Here is a 12,864-nt window from a genome sequence, read left to right on the forward strand (position 1 = left end):
TCAGGAGTTTAGTACGGAGGGATTATAACTCCTTTTAGTAGGTAGCAGCTGCAAATTCCTTTAGTAGGGAGGGGACTGTATTCCATATTGCCTGAGGAAGTTCATTCTTGGTTCCAAGCCCTAGTTTACTATTTATTCTTATTTTAATACTTATAAATATAGTGAATCACCCAGTTCTATCTCAGGTCCTTCCCATTCTAGATACCTTATTCATAGGCAAACCAAATACAGTAAACTATTTATTACAGTTGAAATATCTGAGGAGAGCTGCAGGTAGTGAATAAAGCTAGCTCAACAGAGGGACTATGAGGGTTAAAACCACTGGCAGTGTTGTAGGTATGGGGCCAACCATACCTTTGGAGTTTATATCTGCCACAATTTTCTCAGAGTGCTGGACATGGAGCTATTCTATTTAATGTTTGTCTTGGAGGGTTTCAGCCTTGGTTTGGTCCAATTCCTTTCTGATTTTTCCCTTTTAGAATGGAAGGTTTGTCCTGTGTCATTGCATATTGAAAGTTTTAATTAACTTTTGATTTTTTATGCATATAGTATGGGGTCTACAGGGTCTCACTATAAAGATCAGACTCCTAGTGATCCTCCTGTTTTCAGCCTCTCAAGCACTGGGATTACAGGTGCGCTCCCAGGGAGCCCCGGGGGTGGGGCTGGCACAGCACACCAGAAATCAAACCCTGGTCCATGCATATGCCTAAGCAGGATGCTTTAGTTCACTGAGCTATCTGGCTGGCCTTTAGCTTTTGATTTTTATAGGGCCTCACAGCCAAGAGTTTGTTTTAAATCTAAAATGACACTTTGTACTTGGGACTTTTCAGCAGTGCTGGAACTGTTAGGACTTTGAAAACTCTTAGAGATATACTAAATGTAGTTTGCCTAAAGGGATGCACAGGGGTAAAGTATGGTTTATATCTGTATCTATTATATGATTCATATTCTTTATTCATTTTTCTATTGCATATTTTGCTATTTGCTTACGATTACTAACAATTTCTTATGTATTATGCATACTGAATCCTTACCAGTTTTGATCATTGATAAATTGTTTGTTCAACAACTCTGCATCTATTACTTTTTTATAGTATCACTTCTTGATAAGGTTTTGATATAAAACATTAGAAATTTCCCTCTAAAGAATGTATAATTTTAGAGTCTTAGGAACTTCCCCTCCAGTTCTGCCAAAAAAAAAAAAAAAAAAGCAAAACTTTCCCCTCATCTATCTCATAAACTTTCTACTTTATTTTGACAGTTTTGTTCTGTACATGTAATTCACTATTGTGATTTTTATTTTTTATGACACAGGTATTGATGATTCAAGTATTTTTCTCTTTATGAGTCATCTTCATAAAAGTATTTTTTAAAATGGCTTTCCCAGGGCTGGGGAGATAGCTCAGTAGAATAAGCACTTACCTGGCAAGCTCAAGGACCTGAGTTCAATCCCTGGTTCCACCAAAAAAAAAAAAGAAAAAAAAAAAGGCTTTCCCCACCAAATGAACACTGATGTAACATTATTTATTATCATTATCATCATTATTATTATTGTCTTTTTGAGACAGGGTCTTGCTAGGTAGCTCAGACTGGCCTTGAGCTCACTGTGTAGCCCAGGCTGACTTCAAAGTCATTGCAATCCTCCTGCCTCAGCTTTCCAAGTGCTGAAATTATCATAGAAACATTTTTTTTTAATAGGAAGAATTGGTAAGAACAGAATAACATCTTCCCAGGGCCAACTAAGTAGCTCAGCAGATTAAAGTGCCTGCAAGCACGCACAGGGGCCGGGGTTCGATTTCAGGGCCTGCTGTGCCAGCCCCACCCCCTGGGCACACTGAGATGGCAACTGAGACTGGGCATGGTGGTGCATGCCTGTTATCCCAGCTCTTGGGAGGTTGTAAACAGGTGGATCACTATGAGTCCGATCTAGTAGTGAGACCCTGAACACCCTGTAGACTCTTCTCTAAAAAAAAAAAAAAACTCTCATGGATTTCATTACCAAATTTCAGAAATTATCAACACACGTGGGGCTGGGGAGATAGCTCAGCAGTCAAAGTGCTTGCCTGGCAAGAACAAGGACCCAAGTTTGATCTCTGGTACTGCATGCCCTGCTGGCCCTGAAACTGGGAGTGGTATAAAGTAACAGGGCCCCTATGTTTCTTTTGGTTTGTGTCAATAATTTAAAAAATATCTATAATTCCTCCTTCCCTTTTGCCCTTGTCATTTATTTGTATAAAAAGCAAGTGGGGGGCTGGCAAGATAGCTCAGCAGACTAATGCATCTGCTTAGACAAACTTAGGCAGGCACAGGGACTACACTTTGATCCCCACACCACATTCTGCGCTAGTCCCACCCCCAGGGTGGGCTGTACTGGCCACAGAGTCTGGATATAATCCCAGGGGAGGCTGAAAAACAGGAGGATCACCATAAGCCCAAGCTGTGTAATGAGACCCTGTAATAAGCAAATACACTTAAAAAAAACAAAAAAAGTAAGTGGGTGGTTTGTTACAGAAAATTTCCCATAGTATGGATTTCATTATTTATATACATATTCTTCTATTTTTTAAAATTTTTGTATTTCCTTTAAATATGTTCAATCTAGAAATTTTAAGGTAAAGATTCCATGATTCAAAGATGAGAGTTCTACCCAAGAATTTACCTAAATTGGATCACTTTCCAAAAACTCCCATCCAAAAAGAAAAAGAAAAAAAAGTCAAATTAAGTTACTACCCTTTTAATGTCATTAACATGCCTTTAGGGATTACACTCCTGCTCAAATTGGGGTGGAGGTGATGAAAAGCCATATGCTAAACCACAGTCAGGGGGAATGACAGTGAAAATCCTGTAATATCCAGAGGATTCCTTATTTCTAGCAAAAGGAAAAACTTATATTTAAGGTAAAATATATCCTTTTATTTTACAAAAAGACAAGAATTTCAAATTTGTGGAACTTCTGTATAATGAATAGCTAGCTGTTAGTAGGATGTCTTTGGGTAAGACTTTTAAAAAGATTATATACAGGGAGTGCGGGGGGGGGGCAGGAGAGTTGTGAGTGTTGTTTTGTGAGGATGCTGGGGCCTTGTACATGATGCCAAGTCAACACTACCACCAAACTCAACTCCCAGGCCAAAAACTGAATTTAATTTGTCCTCTAGAGTAAGGAGAAATATATATGGAGTATTTTGAAAGAAATGTGTTGTGGAAAGAACATGTTGAAAATGAGTGTTTGGTCATTTTTTCCTATTTTGTGTTCTTTTATCGCTGAAGACAATGGACATAATCTTTAAAGTCCTCTCTGTTTTCCCTCCTTTCACAGAGTCTCGCTATGTGGTCCAGACTGGCTTTGATGCACAGCAGTCCTCCTCCCACAGCCTCCTAAGTGGTAAAATCACAGATGTGTGCCACTACACTTGGCCTAAATGCTCATTTTGTACACAAAAAATTTGCAAGTAGAATCATTTGGCATATTTTAAAATATTAAAAATAAGGAATTGCAGTGGGTCTAAAAAATCTGTTAAAATGATGAAAATGTAATAATTTCAGTCAAGCACTTATCCTACTGAGCCATCTCCCCACCCCCCAAAATTTGTGCTATTGTGTTTTGTGGTTAAAGTGGTAGTTTTTAATAATTTCAATTAATTTGTGTTAATATCTGATTATTACCTGGGAAAGGCAAAAATCTGTCAGCCAACTATGGCAGAAGGTATTTCAAATAAATATTATGAATTACTAAATAGGTAATAATGTGCTGTTTCTAGTGGGATCCGCATATCTTTGTAAAGTTGGTTTTTTTTTTTTTTCAGTACCGGGGACCGAACTCAGGACCTGGCACTTGCCAGGCAAGCACTTATTTCACTGAGCTATCTATCTCCCTGGCCCTCTTTGTAAAGTTTTATTTTGTGTTATGACAGCTACTAAAACCACAAAGCAAATAACTTAAACTTTTAATTGCATTATCTCTCTGTTAAAATCAGCATATAACATCACAACATTCACACATACACACGTTTTACATAAAACTATATGCAGTACAGGTATCATATATATATATGCAGACTTTCAAATGCTTTTGAACATATAAATACAATTTTACAAACTACTTGGAAATATTATATCACGCTTATTGAGGCTTTTAAGAACGTATTTTCTCCACAGGCTGGCATATACTCTATGGGCTGATAAAGAACTTACCTGATATGAGCTAGGCTCTGAGTTCTATCCCCAGCACTATAAAGAAAAAGGAAAAAATACATATACATACTTCCTCTGAATCTTAAAAAAAATGTTTATAAACTTCCTACAGCCAGCCTCTACAACTTTTTTTTTCCTACAACTTCTTTATAACTTTGTTGCACTGAGAATATTTAGATCATTTGGCAGCAATTTCTTTGGTCACTTTTTTCTCTTACAATTGCTATTTTCTTTATATCTACACATTTAATTGAAAAGGTCATGGGCCTTTAAACAATAAAAGCCTTTGGTTGAAAAGAACAGAAAGGCATCCTACTTTCTTCAAGCAGAGTGCTTTCCTCTGGGGCCACCAGGGCTGAAAACAGCTGGAAACATACTGCCGTGGCTCTAAGGTCCACCAATTCCTGTTGCTTTGTCCTGTGCTGCGTTCATCTCATTATTTTTCTCATAAGCCAGTGTATCAGTTTTATTCTAGTCTTAATTCTTAATTAATGTGTTCTTTCATTTGATTCTGTGTATGTTTTTTCCTCTCTCATACTGCTCTTTTATAACTTATATATAATCACTTGCAATTATTTTTTCTTTCAGTTTTACTACCCACTATAAATAACTTCACTCTTTATGTATTTCTTAGGTTAAAACCAGAAAAACAAATATACTTGGCTCATTTATTTGTTCTAGATCTTATCTAGCACAGAATCTTTGGTCATCTAAATGGATTAAATTCCTGTTGCTGTTTAGTATGTGTTAGTTCAGGGCTGAAATGTGGACATGGCTCCTGTAGAGGAAAAGTGGGAATATATTGACTCTTGTGTATAAGAGATGGGCATTTGACTCAAACTTACTAAGTGAAAATGAGAAAAGAAAAAAATTATGTTGGCTTATGTATTCACCAAACACTATATTAATTACTATATTTCAGGCATTCTTTCATATATTGAAAATTTTAGGGATAGAAAATATTTCATTTGAATCCAGTTATTAAAAGAATAACATTAGGAGTTTATTGATATCCATTTTTTTTTTTTTTTACTTTTTCTGGTTGTTTTTATTACCAGGCACTAAAGGTGGTCATAAGTAACATTAATCCTATATTCTTTAGTAAAAGGTGAAAGATTTATACGATCTGAAGAGAAACCAGAGTATTAATCCTATATTCTACAGTTTATCTTAGCAAATATGCTAAGAAGTGATATATTAACCATACATTCTATCAATTGTTAAAGCCATAGAGAGAAAATTACCTAGCAAATTCAAGGAAAGTTTCAGGGCTGAGATGGATTATATGTCCACTACAGAACCAATCAATATGACTGTGGTTTGATAGGTCTTCTTCACATGTTAAAAATTAGGCCTGGGACTGGTGAGATAGCTCAGCAGTCTAAAGTGTCTGTTTAGGCAAGGTTAGGCAAATCGCAGGGACCAAGGCTCTATCCTAGCACTACATGCCATGCCAGCCCCACCCCCAGGGTAGGCTGAGCCATAAATAAAGAAATAAATAAAATAAAATAAAATAAAATAAAATAAAATAAATTAGGCTTAAAGTCAGGATATTGAGATCAGGCTAAGAAGAATGAGTGGTGTCCCTAAAAGAAATAGAGGTACTTCTTGAGGTTAGCCTGTCCTCCATTTGTTTAATCTGGAGTTGATTTATTATTTTTCTCCCTATATGGTACTATTCTCGGGTTTTGCGTTTTTTTTTTTTTTTTTTTTTGCACCAGGGGTTGAACTCTGGACTTTGCACTTGCCAGGCAGAAGCTTATGCCACTGAGCTATCTCCCCATCATATGTAATATTCTCATGTTGGCCAAAAGAGGATCTCATATCAATGTGAAGGAAGAAGTGGATCTCTGCCATTATTCTCTGAAGGTCATTAAAATTAGCCATGGTAACAGAGAGGTTGGTAGATTCCAGTTTGTCCTTATTTTACCTCCAGTTAGTCTTCTTCTCTGTCAAATCTGTTGACCAAGAGTGACACAAGACTCACCACAGAACTCTTGGTTTTGGAGCCACAGAGATGACAACTAAAGGGAGGCAGTCCCACTTAAGTGTTGCTTGTACTTCATACTGCAGATAGTTAGCAACTACTCTGTTCCTTCAATCAGCCCTTCCTATTAATGTTGTTTCATTAGCTCAAACTATAAGAAATCTTAAACCCTATAGCAAATCTCTTATTTCATAGGACTCATTAGGGTTTGTGTTTCTCTTATCAAATCGTAACTGATACCATTTATTATACAGAAAGTGGGTTCAGGGAAACAAAAACATGATAATGGGACTTTAGAATTGTTTAAATTTAAAAGATTAGTAGGGGCAGGGGTACAGTGCCTGCTAATTCTTTGTACCAAAAAAAAAAAAAAAAGATTAGGGACATTATAACCAGTAGTAAAATGGTGGCCCATTGCATAAAGGGGCAAAATAGTTAAATTATATACACCATGGAAATCAAAAGAATAAAATTAGTCCCTTATCATATATATATATATATATATATATTCAACTTGAAAATGGATTAATGACTTAAACATTAGACCTGAAGCTGTAAAACAGCTAGAAGAAAATATACAAGGAAACTTTCATGACATTGATCTTGACAATTAATTCATATAGAACATAACAAGTATAGGCAGTGTTATGCTTGTATCTAGATGGCCCCCTATATACTCATATACTCTTAGGTGGAGCTTTTGAGAGGTGGCTGGATCTAGGGTTTCTGATACTGGAATTAAGGGTGTGTGGTACTGGATTAGTCCACTAACTGGTTTAGCAGAGTTCTGGGTGGCACTATCCAATGAACTTGTAGCCTAGATGGGATAAAAGTCCAGATGGCCTGATGTTTTTCTGCATGCCTTTCCCTGGACTGTTTCTCCTCTGCCATAACTCCCTACCTTGGAGCTAAGAGACTATGGACTGAAAACTTTACAAAGCGTGAGTTAAAACAAAACAAAAAACTTTTCCTTTTAATTTGTGGGTGTTGGGTATTATGTCTCAGGGACAAGAGAAGTAACTAATTCAGGCAACAAAAGCAAAAATAAATTAATTAGCCTACATCATACTGAAAGGTTCGGCACAGCAAAGGAAAAGACTGTCTATAGAATGAAAATATAGTTGCAAACCATGCATATAACAATTCAACATTCATGGGTGTGGTGGCATACACCTGGAATGCCAGCACTTGGGAGACTGAGGCAGGAAGATGACTTTGAGTTCAAAGTCAGCCTGGGCTACATAGTGAACTTAAAGCCAGACTGAGCTACATAGTGAGAAACTGTCTCAAAAAGTAGTTAACATCCAAAATATATAGAGAAATATATACATACTCCACAATTCAAAGCAAGAAAATAAATAACATGATTTTTAAAGAAATGGACAAAAGACCTGAACAGACATTTCTCAGAAGAAGACACAAAGAACCAACAGGTGTATTCAAAAATGACCAAACATCACTAACCATCAAATAAATGCAAATTAAAATCAAAATGGAAACCATCTCACACCTATTAGAATGACTGTTATTAAAAATGTTTTGTTTACCTGGGAATGGTAGGACAAGCCTGTAATCACAGTACTCAGGGAGGCTGAATCAGGAGGATCACAAGTTTTAGTCCAGTGGGTAACTTAGTGACTTTGTTAGACATTGTCTCAACACAAAAAGTAAAAAGTTCTGGAGCTATAACGGTGTGAATGTCTTGATATAAAGCCCCAGCACCATCAAGAAAAAAATGAATATTAGGATTGTTTTATCCAGTTCTATGCTAGTGATGTTGGAATTTAGATTAGGATTGCATTAAATCGCTTTGATACATTGGCTCTACCTATCCAGGAATCAGGGATATTTTTAAATTTTCTGATGTTCACTTCACCATCCTTTTTCATAGTGCTGTAATTTTCCTTGTAGTTTCCTCTATATACTTAGAATAACTATTCCTAAGTATGTAATTTTTGCATGTGTTCCCCTATGAATGGTATTCTTTCCTAATTCTTTCCTAATTTCTTTCTCAGTGGTTCATTATTAGTGTAATGGTATTGATTTTTAAGTGTTGATTTTGTGTCCCACATTACTGATATTAGCTAACAATTCTAAGAGCCATCTGGTAGATATTTTGGATCTTCTCTGCAGAGGATTGTGTCATCTACGAATAATGATAATTTGACTTCTCCTATGCATATCCTTTCCATTTTTTTTTTGGAACTGGGGATTGAACTCAGGCCCTTGCACTTGCCAGGGAAGTGCTTATTCCACTGAGCCATCTTCCCGGTCCCTTCCTTTTAATTTTTTCTTGCCAAATTGCTTTGCAAATATTTTGATGACTGTATCGAATAGGAGTGGTGGTAATGGACATCCTTGTGCTGTTCCTAACTTCAGAGGATAATCTAGTGATTTGTCAAAAATGGCTTTATGAGTTTGAGAGAAGTTCCTTCTGTATCTGTTGTCTTCAGTGTTTGATCATGAAAATATGTGGAATTTTATCAAAGGCTTTATCATCTAGTGAGATGATCATAGGATTTGTATCTTTGCTTCTCTTTGTGTGATGTACTATATTAATTGATTTTTGAAATTTATGTATATTGAACCATCCTTGTATCTCTGGGACAAAGTCTACTTGGTCAGAATGTTTGATTATTTTGATGATTTGTTGCATTCTGTTTGCCAGTATCTTTTTTTCTTCTCCATAATTTTATTGAGAAACAAATAGCAATGAGACAGTTTCAAATCAAATTGGTAGGACAGTTTCAATAATTAACACATTGCATACATTCTTCCTAGTGGTTATTTGCTATACAAGATGTGGACATGATATCCTATTTACAAACACTATTAGAACAAATCCCTCTATTCATTAAGAGAATATAACTATATATCTGTCCTAACCATTTTGAATACACAGATACAAAATTGACATTCATCTGTATACCCTTTTTTGTTTAGTTCCATCATTTGAATATTATAGGTGTGTTAACTCAGCAAAATATATTCCAAGAGTACAGTAGTCCATAATAGTATTGGGTCTTCTGCTTGACTGTTTGCCAGTATCTTACTGAGTATTTTCACATCTATATTCATTAGAGAGATTGGTCTATAATTTTTTTTGTGGAATCCTTATTTGGCTTTGTTATTTAAAATGTTTTGTTTTGTTAGCTTCAGCAAATGACTTTGGGAGTACTCCTCCCCTTTCATTTTGTCTGAAGAGTATTGGTGTAAGATCTTCCTTAAAAATGTGATAGAATTTAGAAGTGATTTAATTGGGATGTGGTCTTCTTTTATTTATTTACTTTATTATTATTTTTTAAAATAAGCAAATTTTATTTTAAAGAAATTTCATGTGATTTAATACTCATCAGGGTCACTTTAATGAGGCTGTCATCAAAGTAGCCTTTTTTAAAAGAACTGAAGCTTAATCTAACTATCCCATCTGCCCTATAAAATAGTTAACTAGTCATCAGTGAGTTCTGGAGGCAGTCTAGGTCTTCTGCTTCATTGATTATAGCTCAGTGGCATAAGCACCTGCCTGTGGTCTTACATCCATTTTGCTCAGAATTTGAATGATACATAGTATTGGTATTTTGGTACATGACCTAGATTTTGTATCATTCCTTAACTTTTCATTTCTAATACTGAAAGTTAGGGTTTTTTAGTAAGTATTAGGCAAGATGTCACAGGCCTCATTGTCACCACTGTAAATATTTACTGTGATGGAAGTATGACCTGTGTCTCAATTTTAGCCACATTGACCAATTCTGGACACCAATGAACAGTGTCCCTTCTAATCCAGAATGGGGCTTCTGGTCTTCTTTTAATTGGTAGTTTTTATTAGTACTTCAAGTTCATTTCCTGTTATTGGATTATTTAGGGCTTTTAAATTTTGGTTCTGATTTGATAACTCATATATATCTAGGAATATATTCATGTCTTCTGAATTCTCTAATTTATTGATGTATACTTTTTTGAGTATTTAACAGACTTTATTTCAGCAATGACCAATATAATTTTGCCTTTTTCCTTCTCTCTTTTTTTGTTGTTAAATTGGCAAGATTTTTCTATCTTTTTTTTTTTTAATTTTATGTAGCTAGTACAAGGTCTGAAGGGCTCATTATACAGATCAGACTCATAGTGATCTTCCTGTTTTCAGCCTACCAAGCCCTGGGATTACAGGTACATACCACCACGCCCAGTCTCAATTGCCTTTTCAGTGCACCCCAGGGGTAGGGCTGGCACAGCATACCAGGGATCGAACCTGGTCCTTACATCTGCCTAAGCAGGTGCTTTAATCCACTGAGCTACCTGGCCGACCCTGAGATTTTTCTATCTTGTTATTCTTTTGAAAAACCAAGTCTTTAATTCATTGATTTTTGTTTTTGTTTTCGAGACAGGGTCTCACTATGTATTTCAGGCTGGTCTTGAGCTCATTTTGTAGCCTGGGCTGGCCTCAAACTCTCAATGATCCCCCTGCCTCAGCCTCCTGAGTGCTAGGATTACAGGCCTGTACCACTAGGCCTGACTTACATTTTTTATATTGTCTTTTTTATCTCAGCTTTGCTGATTTGTGCTCTTATCTTTATAATTTTCTTCCTCATACTAGTGTACAAAGATTATTGTGGTTTTTGTACCATAAGTTGTACTCTTTGGTTATTTATTTGGGCTCATTCTGTTATTCTGATGTGGGCATTTACAGCTATAAACCTCCTTCTTGGGACTGCTTTTATCATGTACTATAAGATCTGCCATGTTGTGCTGTCATAATTGTTTAGTTCTGAAAACACTTATTCCTTGACTTTTTTCTGTCACTCGCTTTTTCTTTTTTTCTTTTTTTTGTGGTACCAGGGATTGAACTCAGGACCTTGAGTTTGGTAGGCAGGCACTTACGTGATTGAGCCATCTCCCCAACACTCACTGTTTTCTTCAGGGTGTACTGTTTAGTTTCCATCTACTTGCATACTTTGTGTTTTCTTTTGTCATTGCTAATTTCATTGGCCTGATAATATACATGGTATAACATCAATTCTTTATGTGTACTTAAGCTTGCTTTATTGGCTAATCCATGATCTCTTCTGGAGAAAGTTTCATGTGCTGCTGAGAAGAATGTGTAGTTTTTGTTGTTGAATAAAACACTAGATATCTATTTAGTCCATTAGCTTGAAGGTTTGGTTCTACTTTGCTATTTGCTTGTTGATTTTTGTCTAATTGACCTATTTGTAGTAGTGTTGTATTGAGGTCCTGTTTTTTTTTTTTTTTTTTTTACCAAGAATTAAACTCAGGACCTCATGCTTCCCAGGTAGGTGCTGTGCTACCGTTATGTCCCCAGGCTTTATATTGGATTTCTGAGATTATGAGTACGATGTGTTATGGAGAAATGTTCCTAATTGTGCCTATTTGGGGTTCTATGTAAATCACTTATCTGCATGTTTAAACTGTTTCCCTTATTTGAAAAATTTTGTGCTATTATTTCAACAAAAATTACTATTATAATACCATTGGTGCTGCCTTCTGATTTTTCACTAACTTCAGTTAATGTTAGATTAATTTTATATGCATTATCTAGAAGCTATTTAATCCATTTTCAGAATTTTTTTTTCTTTTTGGGGGGGGCGGTACCTGGGATTGAACTCAGGACCTTGCACCTGCCAGGCAGTTGCTTATACCACCAAACTATCTCCCCAGCCCCTGATCCATTTTTTCATGCTCTCTTTTTTTATGGTATCTAATTAGTTGGTTATCAACAACAGCTCTGTTTTTGAGTTCTGACACTCTGTCCTCACACTGGTCATTTCTGCTACCCATACGTTAAATAGAATTTTTAAATCTCTGGAATTCCTATTTTGAGCTTTTTTATAGAGCCTAATTATTTTTTATGCTGGCAATGCACTTTTTGCATTATTTGTTTTAAAACTGCAGCTTTTTAGCAATGTCCTCTGGAGGCTGGATAATTATTTTATTTGGCCCTCCATCTGTTTACTCGAATCATCTGTGAACTCTTCGAGTGCTTCATCGATCAGTTTTGTTATCTCCCTTGATATCATTTCAAATAATTTGGATTTCAGTTTTTGGTTTCCTTCCCTTTGATGACCGGTGTATCAGCTTTGGGAAGTTGGGGAGTTTGGGGAGGCGTTTTTTGACTTGTTTTTTTCCTATTTCTATTTTTGTCTTTGTGTTGAGGCTTATGGGTTGATTGTAGAGGAATTTTTTTTTTTTTTTTTTAATATGAAACCTCTTTAGTTAAAATTTCACTTTTCAGTGTTGTCTTCTGGGCATGGCTAAATTTTGGCCTTTGCCTTTTCCCCAGATTTCAGTCATCCTCTGTTTACTTGGGATGGGAGGTTTCAGTGTATTTGGCCCTGGCCCTAGTTCTCTAGGAATGTTAATTTTTAATAACATTGTTAATGACTACAAAGCAACCCAGATTGGCATCACAAGAAAACAATGAACTGCATCAGTATGTCACCTTGGCTATCGTCATAAAATCGGCATCTGTTATAGTGTCAAATACAAAGTGGGTATTAACAAACCCCAAAAAAAATTTTTGGGAAAGAGTAAACAAGAAAACATAAACAGAGCAAAATAGGTAAAGGGGAAGTAAGAAAAAAAAAAAAAAAAAAAAAAAAGACTTAATGAAATGCTCATGTGTAGATGGAGAAGACAGACAGAAAAAAAGGAAGCCCAAGCTGCTGGATAAA

At 35.9% G+C, this 12,864-nt stretch overlaps 1 non-coding gene across 1 annotated transcript; it reads right to left on the minus strand.

Moving 5' to 3' along the window:
* Nucleotides 1-9,841: 9,841 nt before the first annotated feature.
* On the minus strand, nucleotides 9,842-9,974 carry LOC111815215. The gene has a single exon (XR_002819959.1). It is a non-coding gene; the product is annotated as a small nucleolar RNA SNORA1 (small nucleolar RNA).
* Nucleotides 9,975-12,864: the final 2,890 nt, after the last annotated feature.

Source organism: Octodon degus, unplaced genomic scaffold (assembly GCF_000260255.1).
Source record: "Octodon degus isolate 3935 unplaced genomic scaffold, OctDeg1.0 scaffold00012, whole genome shotgun sequence".
Lineage (NCBI taxonomy): Eukaryota > Metazoa > Chordata > Mammalia > Rodentia > Octodontidae > Octodon > Octodon degus.